Below are 15016 nucleotides of genomic sequence, written 5' to 3'. Positions count from 1 at the left end.
GCCTTTTTATGAGGTGCTAATGGCCTGCTAATTCTTGGGGAAAGGCAAAGTGACCAATTCATTCAGCTGAGCGTTTACTACCTATTGCCCTTTGACCCCTTTTCTGACATGTTGATTTTACAGTCCTAAATGCATGTACCATTACATGTGCAATTACTATGCATTGTACTGATTTATAGTCATGAAATCATCATACTATTAAAACAGTGGATACATTATAAACATACCTGTATAATCTTGTACAATTCAGCCATGAGTTTGTGGGACAGTATTAGAGATTTTACTTTTTGTGGTTATACTATATATTATCAGTGTTAGAAGTGGATCTAATATTTTGTTTCAGCTGTATCATGGAAAAAAGAACATTACAAGCTGTCCTCAATGTTTTGTTTTGTCCCCCAACCTGTGATATAGTTTTAGACATAATGTAATGCTGTGCATCAGTAAAGATTATGAGCTCAGAAGTTATATGGATGAGTCAGCACTTCTCTGGCACAGTTCTAACAATCAAACGTTAATGTTTGCTCTGTACAGTGTATTTATTGCAGTGCTTTTGTACTAGGTTACATTCGATTGCATTGTGCATGTGTCATGAATGTATCATTTTCTTTGTACGTGTATGTATCACATCAAAACCTTGTATATCCTAACTGTCCTTATCATTCAATTAGCTAATAGCCTGTCCCTTCTTTCCAGCAAGCACTCTTTACTAGGCCTTGTTGTCTTTATGGTTTCCTCTGGCGAAATGTGCGTAAATAAGCGGTGGATAAAACGAGAGGTGATTTAGTGGGCTCGTCACAATGCGCCCTGCTCTGGCGGCAGCTTCCTACCTTTGTGTGGTCGAGGGCTCAGGGGTGCGGCAGCGGATACATGGCCTGGGTCCCGGCAGGCTCCGAGGAGGGAAGGAAACCCGGTGTCAAAGGCGATCGCTCGCTGCTTCTGTTATCTGAGCAACAGACATTCAGCAGTAAGACTCAGTGACAGTCAGTGACTAAATGAGCGGTTGAGATACTATTAACGAGATAGATAAATGTTATGTCACAAGTTTTTGATTATTACAACTTTTTGCATTCACAAGAAACTGAAAATAAAGCATTTCTCAAAGTGAAAGCAGCAAAAAAAAAAAAAAAAAAAAAAAAAAAAAACATGGAGTCCAGTGGAAACCTTGTTGCGTGTGGACTGCTGCTGCATGGTTTCTTTCTCCTGCTCTTCTCTCTGCACAGGCCTCTCCTGTAACCTTGAGAGAAGCCCGCGCAGGCCCCAAGTTCAACGAGTGCATGAGGCATATTTTCGCTGAGCGTGCTTGGACCGCCCCACTAAACCCCTCGACCCCCCCACCCCTTTCCCTCCTCACCATACATACAGCTTTTTTTTTCCTCCCCTCCTCCTAAAGAGGACTCCCTGTAGGCCTCGCCTTTCACAGTGCCTGCAAAGGAAATACATTATGTGTAAAAAGAATTCCATATGGTGTCATACGATCTGTGTAATTCTCTCTCAATTGATAAAAAAAGTCACCTTGTAAGCACAATTCTGTCCTTTGTGAAAGGTACTGTAGCCTCTGTACTGTATGTACCACCCTGCAGCATTTCATCAACTTTTTTACAGTTAAAAAACAAGTTCCTCCACAATTCTGATATATTATACTGCAAAAAATATTTGGATGTTCTATCTCAGTGCTTATACCTAACACTGGTGTGTTATTTTAATCAAAGGCACTTGCTGAAAAGTAGTTCAACCAGCTCAACAGGGAAAGGTTGATGAAAACATATCACATCCTTCTTCCTTGATGAATACCTGAAAGTCAGTTGTAGCCAGTTTTCTGGAGGTGTGGCTGACTTCAGCTGTTGTAGTGAGGCCTCCTGCCTTGGCTGAGGGGGAGAGTCTGTGGCAGTCCTACGGGTAGGCTGTTCCAGGTAAGCCCTGCCAAGTTCAAGTGGCTTGGACCAAGCCCCGCACCGCAAATGGGAAGTGTTTCTGCAGGGCTGCCAACCTTGCGAGAGCAGTGACTGCAACAAGCCTGTTGTGCTGTCAGTGTCAGCAAAGAGATATGGTTTTCTACATGCACATGCACATTCAAGCAGGCCCTCAGGAGAAAAAAAACCCAGGCAAGAGGAGATGTATATATGTAGATGCTTGCCAGGAGGGGGATTATAGAGTCTGCTCCAGTGGTGGCCCTTTGATATTCTTTCCAGTTCCCATGATGCAACACTGAGGCTAGTATCAGGAGATTATGTTTTTATGGCCTTTGGACCGATTCCACACCAAATTCAACTATAGTAATAGTAATGTGAAACAACTGAAATCCTTAAATGTTTTCAGGCTGAACAATGTATAGTTTGGCATTTTTGTTACTTAATTTAGCAGAATGAAAACAAAGCATAGATTTAGGATAGTATGTTTAGCATGTAACTACATTAAAATGGCAGGAAGAACAAGTAAGAGCACAGAGAAAGATAACTGGTTGAGGAGTTTGGAGGACTTCAGACAATGGAAAAGCACTTGGGGGCAAACATCATCAACGCATATGATGACAGCACAATATTTCTATTAACATTTGACTGCCTGGAGTTTAAGGGAGATAAAACGGAAAATCTGTGTGAGTGTGTGAGCATATGTACTGTATATTTTTGTGCTGCTTGCCACATCAGTGGGGGTGTGGGTGAGCAGCTGTGATGAACGAGACAATCAAATCCCAGTCGAATGCAAACATAACCCACTTCTATAGTGTGTTGCTCGCAGCATAGTGATGACCCGGCCAGAAATATAAAACATTAACAGTGCAGCCCTGATTGCCACGCTCGCCTTCCTGAGCTGAACAAGGCAGCACAGGAACCATCTCTCTCCTAATCCCAGTGCACTATTTACCCTAACCCTATTTGCCCTCCCACCCACCTCTGATCTCAGTGAGCGAACTTTTGGCATCTCAGATAAAGTGAAAACAACATGCTTGAGCGAGTGGAAAGCAAGGGCTGTGGGAGCTGGCTGTGAGGTGGGTGTAAAGGCCCCTGTGGTGTGGCCCTGAGTGGACAAATCCTAGCAGGCTAAGGAAGTGGAGGAAGGAGTGCTGGGAGGGTTATACAGGCTGGTGGGAGGCGTGCGGGCGGGTTACAGGGAAAAGCGGGAAAAGGGGAATTCCTGTTCCTGAACTGAAAAGTGATGGAAAAAGTGACTGCTAGATCTTGCTCATGCCGCTCCATGTCAAAACAGCCGAGTGCTGCCGTCATCTGTGCAAATATTTCAAGAGATTATGGTTTGGGAGCCTCGTGGGAAAGGCTGAAGCAGAGCTCCGAGGACAGCTTGTCTTAAACTTGCTTTAACAAAAAGCCTTCCCTTCTTAACTTTATCAGAGTGAGAATGTAATCACAAAACCACAACGTTCAAGATACCTGCAAACAAACAGAAACCTGTCAGGTGAGGCCTAAAGACATATGCCTTTGTTCTAAGTATTACTCCAACATTTTGCCAACAAACCACAAATAATTTTGAAACAAAGGCTCTTTACATTCTCATCCTAAATAGCGAGGGAGGACCAGGCTTGCCATGCCTGAGGACACAGCATGCCTGCAACAGGTACAGTGTGCTAAATGTGACCTCAGTTTGCTATACAAATTTGATTTGTAATATCTCAGTACAGGCAGTGATAATGATATATTCCCAAAGCCCTGAGAAGCTACTGATGTAATGTCTTCTAAACATGTGACCAAACACTGCAGCTCCCTCTCTGGATGCCATGCTTTGCTATAACATTGTTTATGACTCTCAAACAACAGAATCTGAAATTAATTTAGCGCCTCTCCTCTTCCCACTGTAAACTGGTGCTGTGCAGCCAAACCACATGTTGTTATTGCTGCAGTGGCAGAGGGGGCTGCCCCAGCAGGCCTTAGTAGCACAGAACAGATTTGCTCTCTGTTTTTCTGCCAGGAATGTGGAATAGAGTTCTCTCTCTCTCTCGCTTTCTCTCTCTGGCTGTGAATATTTCGCTTAGCATGCACTTAAGTATGATTTATAAATCATACGCTTGTGGTGTGGCAGAGGGAATACTCCGTTAACCCTGAGAGATTAGATTTGCATTCTGATCTCCTGTAAGACCAAGATGTTTTGTCATGATTATATGGTGCTTTTATGTGGTAAGTGACGGGCTGTTGACTGTATTGAGTCTCTGGATGTTTGTGTTTAAATTGTGCATCTGGGACCTACAACCACAAAGAGCAAAGACGGTTTGCACCTTCACTGCTGTTAGCTGGATATCTCCAGACAGTTGGAGGGTCCATGAGGAGCAGAGGAGCTCCACTGTCTCTGGATGACTGCCAACACTCTGACCTTGTGGCGGGCACAGCCGCTGTCACTCCCTCTTGAGTTATGTGAGAACCTGTTTTATGATGCTGTTTTTTAAAAACCACTGCTCTGCATCTGACTATGGCTCACCAAATGAGCACTTACCTGGTGCAGTGATTCCACAAGAACCGCCAACGCTTTTCTTTATAAGAGCAGCGGTTTTAGTGAAATTACTCCTATAATTTCCCTTGTAGCCCTAAAAGCTTCTCTCCCTGGTCTTGTGCCAGTGGAGACACCCGAACCCCACTCCCTCAAGAAACCCTCTTGGCCCCGAGCCCCGATCCCCACTGATGCTTTGATTCAGGCCAGCTCTGACTGGGGGCCTCCGAAAGCCCCGTCTCTAGGCTCATTAACAGGAAAGGAGGGGTTTTACTGGCCATGCGGCAGGCAGCCGGCTTTTAAACTGCCAACAAGCTCCTCTCCAACATCTGAACAACTTACACCCTAAAGAGTTAAAACATCTTTTCATCATTACTGCACTATTGGGAGTAGGGAGTTCAGAATAGTGTGGGCATTATTAGAGCTAAGACTGTTGAACATTGCGCTAGACTTTACCATAACGTTCCATTCTTACCCATGTGGTACCCAAGTAATATCTAATCCACATGTGGGTGCCAGTGCCAATACCTACAATATATCTGATCAGATTATAAACAAACAACATTACAAATCTAAACAGACACTCAGTGCCAGGTTTTGGTCCTTGACAGGTTTGCTACAGACAGATTTTTGTCAGTACCACAAAAGGATTTAGGTTTGATACCCAGACCTATCCCCATGATGCATGTCTGAATATAAGATCAGGAGAAGTGATGATGCAGCAGCACAGTAGCCTGGATAGTAAAGAAGAAAGCTACAAGACTGTGTTCTTTTGCACCTGCTGCTTCATTCCCTACTGGAATTGTAATGGCAAAAATAAACTGGCTCGACATCTGTTGGCAATGTCAGTAGTCTGTTTTTATGCTTGTAATGACACATTAAACTCTGTGGTTGATTCCCCCCCCCCTTCTCCACCCTATGTCCCGTTCCAGGGGAGCAGTGCCAGCAAAATCGTCTGAATGAGTGCACGCTTTGTTTTCTTTGTCTGTTTTGGGCCAAGATCTGGTCTTAGATGTGGTGGCATTCTATGATCGGATAATTCCTTCCACGTCCCCAGTTTAAGGTGCGCGCGTGCGCGTGTGTTTGTGTGCGTTTTACCGCTGCTCGCTTGGCAGAGCTCAGGGAGTGCAAACAGTGGCGATGGGTGGCAGGCATCCTCGGTGGCCTCTCGCCCAGCTGGAGGAGAGCCATTTTGCCCTGTGAGGGAGCACCCAGTCGCCCTGGCTTGGCCTGCTGCTTTCAGCCAGTGGGAACTCCTCTTGGCTGAGGCCTGACGTCGTCGTAAGTGCTGACAATCACTGACACATCACTGGCAGAGGACTCACAGACACAGCATTACACAGGCCTGAGTCAAAATTAAGGGACTTTGCCTCTGAAACTGTAAGAAGAAAAGAAAAGGGAATAAAAGTTATTTTTACCTGCAAATGTAAAAACTGTAAAGCTATGGATGTCATAGAATTAGAGCTTGTTTTTTACTTGTTCTTTTCTTCTTTTCATATTTCCACAACATTTTTAATTATTTCCACATAAATCACCTTTAAATTCAAAGTAGTTTTGCAGATTTACAAATTGATTTGAACTTGAATTTGATAGTTAAATACAATGGAATTTAGCATGCCTGTTTGCTTCAGGGATAAGGCTGTTGGGGTGTAAGTGTGGTTGGTGTGAGATAAAGATGTAGGTGCCATTGCAGTTGTTCGCTGTGCTCCCTTATCAGTGCAAACCAGAGCGCCGGCAAATACATTAATAAAACAACATGTTGTGAACTGGTTCAGACGCATTCTCTGCCAGCTGCAAGCCAGAAATCTAGGAGCTTATTTCAGATGATTTTCAGAAAAGTATGAAAACCAAACAATGCAATATTTCTTAACTGGGTATGTGTATGTATGTGTGTGTGTGTGTGTGTTTTTGTGTGGAAGTTAAAGGAAATTGGAGGCTATAAGCAGTTAAGCCTTGCTAGTATCACAACCAGACTGTCCCTGAACTATGATCTGTGGGCCAACTTGTCTCTCTTGGGAGAGTGGGGAATTTCCCAGACCCCTAAACACCCCCACCATCTCTCATTCCCTCTGTCCCCCCTCCCTCTGGACCAGTCGAGACGTGCAGGTTTGAACCCTCTCTCTGTGTTTCTGGCCTCCCTTGCCCATTGCCACTCAAGCAGCAGGGGTCCGGTGCATTTGTCTCATAATTATCTGACTGGATAGGGGGGTTCTGAAGATGAAAGAGGCGAATCACAGAGCTCCTCTGTCAAAGGTCTGTCTGCCTGACTGGGGGGTTTTGGATCTATCTCCCTTGTCCTCTCTCTTTCGCGGCATCTACTGCCCACCCCACCACCTCTGCTCCATCACACAAACACACACACACACACACACACAGTCTTACTTTTCCTCAAGAGCTGCCTCTACAGAGCATAATCTCAGACAGTGAACACTCGTGCACAGCCCCCCCCCGCCCCCCACCTCTACCAGCCACCCCGCTGGTTCATTCACAACTACAAAACTGCAGAAATACCCCCCACCCTCACATCCTGAAAGACTCTCTTCTTTTTTTTCTCCCCCTCACATGCTCCGCCCACCAACCCATCGGCTAGCCGCCCACCTCACCCGCTTGCCCCCCCCCCAAAAAAAGACCCCCCTCCTCCCTCATCCGCCTCCTCTTTTCTCCTCTCTACCCTCCCCACCACCACCTTTCTCCTTCTTCTCCTCTTAACTACTGGCTAGGAGTTAATGGACTGTTTTGGCTAGTCTCCAGACGGTGAGTGTCACCTCATTAGCCTATAGCGGCTCGCTCCCAGACTGCTCCTTGTGTGTGTGTGTGTGTGTGTGTGTGTGTGTGTGTGTGTGTGGGAGGAGGACTACAACAACGGAATGTCATTGGTTTGTCCCCCCCACCCCACCCCCCCCAACCCTCCCACCACACACCCCTTACCCTCTCCCTCTCCCCTTCCCACCACTACAATGAATGAGAAAACACGCATGCATAATGAAATCTATAGTCTCGTCCTCACTCCACCCTCCCTTCCCTCCTTCCTCCACAGCCGTACATGTTAAAAAAACGCTCCTGCTTGGAAGTTTGCCACCGTGGAAAAAAAAAAAGCAGTGTCTTCGAACCACAGAGATGTGGCCAACCTTCCACCCTTGTATGGACCTATTCTTTTTTACCCCGGCCCGCCGAATGGCAGGGTGGCAACAGCGGGCGAATGTAAATGCCACCCGGTCCTGCCAGTCAATTACGCCACAACAAAGCTAATTGTTTGTTTGGTGCATACCAGAAAGATGCCGAGGTTGGCCATTGATGGGCCCATTGTTTCAACGCAGATGCAAAGTTCTTTTTTCTCACAGGCCAGACTTGACGCTGATTAAACTTGTGAATGATGAGACCACGCTTTTGGAAAATCAGCTAATCCATGTGGTTGTTAAGTGTGAACAATTCTAGGGCTTCATCTAAGAATTATTTTCATTATCAGTGAATCTGTTGATCCATTTTTCCCATTAATCAGTTAATTGTTTAGTCTATAAAATGTCAGAAAATAGTCAAAAATGCCCATAACAGTTTCCCACAGTCCAAAGTGAAGCCTTCAGATTGTTTGTTTTGATATGCAGTTAATAATGATTTTAAAAAATTGCAAAAAGTTTCACATTTTCACACTGGAGAAGCTGAAACCAGCAAACATTTCATAGTTTTGCTTGATGGATTGTTCAAATGCTTAATAAAATTATGAATATAGTTAGAGATTGATTTCCTGTCAGTCCACCAATTGATTAATTGACCAACTGTTTCAACACAAATTATTTTGATATATATCTTAACATATATCTTAACGCTACCACTCCTCAATTTGAAATGTATCGTACCAGATGTCATGAAGGCGATAAAAAGTTTGGGCAACAAGCTGAGAGCGAAGCGACAGGGATACAGTAAAAGGAAAAGAAAAAAGGAATGTAAAAGATAAATGAAAGGAAAGGCCACTTTGTTAGAAAAGGACAAACAGAGAGTGGGAGAAACTTTAAGTGGGACGCAGTGTGCTGACTGGAGGCCAGTCTGGTCATTTTTCATGGGACTGATGAGCCACTGTGTTGTGCAGTCTGTCTGCAGCTCGGTCGCTGACTGCATCGCACATGTACGGCACAGATCAGCTCACCGCAGGACGCTGGGTGTGTGTCCCTGTTTGTGCACCAATGTATGTCAGTGCGTGTGAAGTCAGATGTAGCACGACTACGCAAATGCTGTTAAGTGTTTTTAACTGTTGCGTTTGTATGGAGAGTATATGCGATGCATGTGTGAGTTTGTGTCGAGGTGGGTAAACTTTACTTCACAAATTAAAAGGTGGGGAAGTTGAATTTAGATGGCTTAACCCTCATCTGCATCTTTGGTTTTGTGGCTGTGTATCCCTTTGTGCTTGCCAGGTTCTTCCTTCTCCTCTCCCGGGCCGGTGTGGCTAATGATCCGTCAGGCCATTCAGTCCCTTGTTCAAGGCCCACTCGCCACTGAATGCGCTCCCTCCCCGTCCACACTGTTTGGTGACCTCAATGAGGAGCCTGTTGTCCTCCCGGCTCGGTTAAAATGCTCTCCTCTTTTCACTGCCGTGAGAGTTTACGGAGGAGAAGGCACAGAGATTCGGCAGAGAGAAAGAGGGCCCGCTCTTCACCGGCATTAGTATGCACTGATTAGAAACAAACACACACTGATGATCCACGCACGCGCGCACATACACATTGTGGTGACAGCAGTCATGTGCGTGTTCTGATGCGCACACGCACACACACACAGGGAGATGCAAGTGAGCTGGGTCACACACAGTCAGCCACACACACATACACACACACACACACACACTGTACGGCTTGTCATTGTTCTTGACTGGGCTGGGATCCCACTTGATTCCATAAGTCTCAAAACCCTGACAGTCCTACTGTGTGTGTGTGTGAGTGTGTGTGTCTCCTCCTGCTCTATTGAACAAGTCTGTGGTGTCTGTCTTGGAGAAAAGAAGCAAAATGTCATTGTTCTCACAGACGTTTCAACTTTGCCCCTCTCACTTTCTCCCTGCCTTTCTCTCTTTTTCGTCTGTGTGTGTGTGTGTGCGTGCGCGTGTGCCTCTGTGTTTCTGTGTGTATGTAACTCATCCCACTGTACCTGCATTCCCCGTCAGTGGCAGTCATTTGATAGGGTAGCTATCCGGATTACCAGGTGCTCCTTTAAGCCAATAAGAAATACTTGCCTTGTTCCAATTATGAGATAATCATTACAGTGTCACACAGTGTATGGGCATTAGTGGTGGAACACAGTCATAGTTTGTCCAAGGGAATACAGTGCTATCCATTTCAGTCTGCGTAGAAGCATTACTCATAATAAATCAGTAATGCATGGAGGAGGTTGTAAAAGAGGAAATTTTCAATACTCGGTACTCACAATATGCTGAAGTTCAGCACTCATCCTTATCAAATACAGATAAAATCATTAAACCAAGAAGTTACTCTGCATTTCATTTTGGTTTAAGCTCATCTTCCTTGTGCGACAACGCCACCCAAACATGGCGTCCCATTTGGCTGCATCGTTTGTCTTCTCTTCACCCTCGGCGTCACCGTCACTCTCCTTTCAGCCAGGTCAGGTGCCAGCCCTTTGCAGGATGCCATGCATGAGTCCGGGTGGGGTGGGTGGGCTGAGATGCCAGCATTTGGTGTGTGTGTGTGTGTGTGTGTGCGGGGAGGGGTTGGCAGTGGGGGGCATCACCAGTTGGCAGGCTGGCACACAATGGCTGGCACGATAAGATCCTCCCTCTTCTGCGGGCAGATTTCCTCGCCCATATCTTTTGTTTGGCTTGTTTGGGTTGCGGCTCATCCTGATAAAGGCCACTTTGTTTAGACAACAAAGCGCGAGGGAGGGAGAGAAGAGAGAGATAGAGAGACAAAGAGGTAGAAAGAGAGAGAGAGAGAGGGGGCATTAAATAAAGTCGGCAAAGGGAGGGGGCGACACAGATGGAAACATTAAAAGAAAAAGTGTTGAAGTGTTAAAAAAGAAGATATGGGAAAGAAAATCAATAAATTCCAAAAAAGATACACTGTGTGAGCGTGTGTGTGTGTGTGTGTGTGTGTGTGTGTGCACTTTTCACCGGATAAGACGATATCGTCACAGATACACACTGAATAGTAGATATACACAGAGGCGGGTATGAAAAGATACAATAGAGGACAGATACTGTTGCAGGCACAGGGACAGCGATAGACAGATAGCAAGGAGAAGAAAGAAAGATTTGGAGAAGAGAGCAGGTTCTGCTGGCTGTTGGAAGCCAGCCCGAGTAGTGTGAGGTCATCGACAAAGCTGTGAATGATGGAAACCAGGAGCAGAGGAGGACACGGGACAAAGTACACACACACACACATACACACACACACACACACAAACACATTACATACCGGCACATGTACAGTCATTTATGCATACTGTCAAGACTTGCATGACCCTGTGCTGCACACACATATACACACACACACACTCGTATTTCGGCTGTGCAATTCCAATGAAGGACAAAGTGGAGCCTCCTGCAGCGGAACAGGAAAGAAAAGCAGGAGGACACTGAGCAGAAAGTCTGCTTGGCCACATCAAATATTTACTCAGGAGCAGCTGTATTGTCGAAACATTACGCATCGGAGCTGCTCCGTAATTAGGTCGATATTTTCTGCCCCTCTCCCTCTCTCTGTTTCCCTACTTCTCCGGGAGTCCACCCCTCTCCACCTCTCCTCCACACTCCCCTCCCCTTGCCTCCCCAGGCTGCTGAAATGCGTCTTGGCTCGGGACCCATGCCTCTGGCAGCCAGAGTGCTATACATGTGCACAGAACCCCGCTCGGCATAAAATGGCTGCCAGACAGGCTTCTCCTCCTGAAATGTCGACAGCGGTATGCATCTGCAGGGTGTGCGTGTCGCGCGTGCGCACTGTTTTTTTGTGGAGGATATCTGTATGTGTCTGCAAGTGTTTGCGGGCTAGGAGCGTGCACCGTCGCTGTCAAAAAAAAGAGAAAGTTTCCCAAACTATGTGGCTAATTTAATCCACACTGTGTGTGTATGTGTATGTGTATGTGTGTTCCGCAATTTAGTGGGAACAGAATGGGTATCATGCCAAAAAATGAGTGGGTGGGTTAGGGAGAGTGTGTGTGAGTGTTTAAGTGATTATAAAATCCAGGCGAGTAACACACTTGGGCGTGGAGACGCCTCACAAGCACTGAGAAACTTTCTTTCCGAGCCAGATTTCTGTTGCCATTACCCCTAATTGCCCTAATCGTTACAGTGGTATGATAAGTATCCCACCGGACAAGAAGGTGTAAGAACTCGTGGACACATCCAAAATACCCACAAGCCCCCTCTGCTTCTTTTTTCCTTGCTTTTTTTTTTTTTTTTGCTGAGTAACATCAGATAATCTGATTCATACGTGGTACTGTTTTTTCACTTCCTTCATGAACTGGTTTGTTTATTTAAACAAGTGGCAGGGACGGTGGGTGCCAAGAAATGTTGTTTTTGGAAAAGGGCCGTGTGTATATGTGCGTGTTTATGTGTATGTGTATGTGTGTGAGGAGAGAGAGCGTGTGTGTGGTGTCTGGCTCTGTGATCGAGCCCTGCCAAGCTTCCAGGGCAAAGCCCAGCCTCCTTGACCGCAACTGTTTATTTACAGGTTACACTACTGTTTATTTGAAGACTATCAGATTGGCTAGGCCTCTGCACAGGACACCTTTTAGATACAGATACCAGAACTCAGGCTCCTCACATCCTACTTTACTTTAGATCAGCCACTTTCTGAACTGTTCTTTTTGAAACAAAAATTACCATCTACCGTTTATCTACACTTACATCAAACTTTTTATAATCCAGAATGATCTTCTTTTTTTTTTTTTACTTATAATTTAAAATTAAGGTTTTACTTGAAAACCTGTTGAATTGACTAGATTTGAAATAAAGTCTTTAAAATATAAAAAGAGCAAATTCACAGTCTGACAAATGTGTAAGCACAGTGCTAAATAATACAATCACACTTGAAGAAGAAGAAGCATGAAGCAGCCCTTCTTGGGTCAAAGGTAAAATGTAATGCAATAGGGGAGGTGGTTCCAGGTCCAGTGCAGGGCTGGCAGATGCGCCATATGCTTGCATCCCACCTTGAGTCATCCAGGTGGTCTCTCCTGGTGCTACAGTGGGGCCTCATGCTGGAAGATGCTTCCTGGGATCTCTAATTGCCACGACCATCTGCTCTTTTTGTCATGGTTGCCTGTTCAGCTCATGACGAAGAGGAAGAAGAAGAAGAAGGAAAAAAAACAAACTCTAATGCGATCTAAACAAACCGGGGCGTCTCTACTACCTCCACCTCCTCACTCTTTTTCTCCCCTCGCCACCTTTTCAGCATCCAAATCCTCCCTTGTGCTCTTTTCTATCCCCCCTGCCTGGTTTCTTTCCCTCTCAGCAGTTCTCGGGGAGCAGGCGTGGAGTTGGCAGTCATAACTAGACTGATGGATGACTCTGAAAGTGGCATTGGGGGGGCAGGAGAAGACAGGGAGACAAGGCCACTGAGCTCCCTGCAATCACTTAAAAGACATGTGCTGTGCCAAATCCACACAAACCTCTGTTCACCCACAAAAGCTGCTTTACAGACTGTGTGTATGTGCATGTATGTGTGTGTGTTTGTCTGTGTGTGTAGGGGGGCAGCTAAAGGGACTCGCTGCTGCTGCTTATTGGTGCAAAGCAAAGGAAACTTCTATTTATTAGGCAATGACGCGAACATGTTCAAGAGTGTACAACACGCAATGTAATACAGATGTCAGTATTGAAATGATTAACAGAAACTTAATCTTCAATTTTGGTAATTGATTAGCTTTTAAAGTGATTTAACAAGGACAGACGCCCATCCTTTTCTTGCTACAGCTTCTGAGATTTGAAGAATTGCTGATTTTCTGTGTTTTATGTGATTGTAAATAGACTAGCGTTTGGGTTTTGGACTGCTGATCTGACAAAACAAGTAATTTGAAGACATCACTTTGGCTCTGGGAAATTGAAATGGGCAATTTGTAGGCTAAGAAACAGACGAAAATAAACATCTTGAACAGAGATTCCCTAAAACCCGGCGGACTACCCGATGTGAAATCATACGTCAAGCTTATGGTTTTACTTTTTTAGGAAGCAGAACTGAGATATAATATAAAACCGTGACTTGTACATTTCTCGCACGTTTTTTGGGGGTAAACACTCTGAAAAGAGGGGATTTTTTTTTCTCCTTAACGTATGGTCCTGTTCCCTCCCTACTTTGTCATTGTTGAGCTTCGGCCAAGAACATTCTGTTTTTGCAGTGCTGTTTAATAGTCAAATTTAGGAGAGGGGAACAAGAGTGAGAGGGAGAGAGACATAGAGAGAGAACAAGAAAGGGATAAATCTTTCAACTTTTTTTCTTCTTTCTCCCCCACCCCCCTCTCTTTCCTTCTCCGTTGCCTCTGTAACACAGCTCATGAGAGCTGTGGCAGGAAAAGGGGTGTTGTTGCAAGGCGAGGGTATCTGAGTTCACTGTTTCTAGCGTCTTGTCTGGGCTCTCTCGTGTTAAAGGCGTAGATGATAATCTCCCTGCTGGTTCTCATTCAGCCCTCTCTGCTCAAGGCATGTGTAGGCTCGGGCCGGTTTGAATCATTATGGGGGTCCACTCAGACGCTGCCGTTCACTGTTAGGCATAGCAGCAGTTGAGTGCCTCTCCATGTATGGGTGCAAAGCCTTGCTACACTATGTCAAGTCAGTTGTTTTTATTTTTGACATGCTCACAAACGCACCGTTACCCTCTACATGGATTGAAATCTGACATAGATTTATATCAGTAATTTTGATGTTTTGCCACTTTGGTGTTGCGTGATGTAAAAGGAAAAAGGCCCCCCCGTACCTATCAGTGATCAACCAGAGCTAGAGCTGCTGAGGAATGATAGATTCCCCTCCCAACGAGAAAAGACGTCAGTCCGTGCCATCTCATACCAAAGCCTGTGCACCGTAGCCGGTGGAAAGAATTCCACTCATGTTTCCTTGTATTTCCCCGCCCCTCCTGTCCTCTCTCCACGTTTTGTTCTGTGCTCGTACCTTGCACAGCAGGACAGAACACATTCTGTACACCCCACCCCCACCCCACCCCAGCACTCCCTCAGCCCCTTTGAAAAATTACCCAGAGGTCTGCTGGTAAAAACTTTTAGACTATCCTGTGTCAGACACAGAGCTTTTTCTTCAGTTTACCCTCCCATTAATGATAATTCTGTTCAAACAAAACTTGTCTTGTTTAATGTACAGCAGGTATGTTCTCCCTGACTGGTAGATAAGGTAAAACTTTAAGGCACACAGGAAGGAAATAATATTATATATATAATATTGCACTTTGTCCTCTTGTGTGTGTTGACAGAAGTTATTTCTTTGTTTTATGATGGAGTCTGAAGTAGGCAAACAATGAATTTGAGTAAAACAAATGCTAATTAGCGTTAAAATTTTTATTTACATATTTTTATTAGAAGTTGCAGGATACTATGTATCTTTGCTGGAAATAATCAAGGCTGACAAGGAAACCATGTTTCATTTAGAAGG

The 15016-nt window shown here is 45.1% G+C and overlaps 1 protein-coding gene across 7 annotated transcripts in view; it reads left to right on the top strand.

Moving 5' to 3' along the window:
- The window catches only part of LOC108893043 (nuclear factor 1 B-type), a 66701-nt gene that overhangs the window by 24446 nt on the left and 27239 nt on the right, over positions 1-15016 (top strand). The gene's annotated exons all lie outside the window — the stretch shown is intronic.

Source organism: Lates calcarifer, linkage group LG15, assembly GCF_001640805.2.
Source record: "Lates calcarifer isolate ASB-BC8 linkage group LG15, TLL_Latcal_v3, whole genome shotgun sequence".
Classification (NCBI taxonomy): Eukaryota; Metazoa; Chordata; class Actinopteri; family Centropomidae; genus Lates; species Lates calcarifer.
Note: the sequence above shows the minus strand (reverse complement) of the source record. Positions and strands in the feature narration are given on the sequence as shown.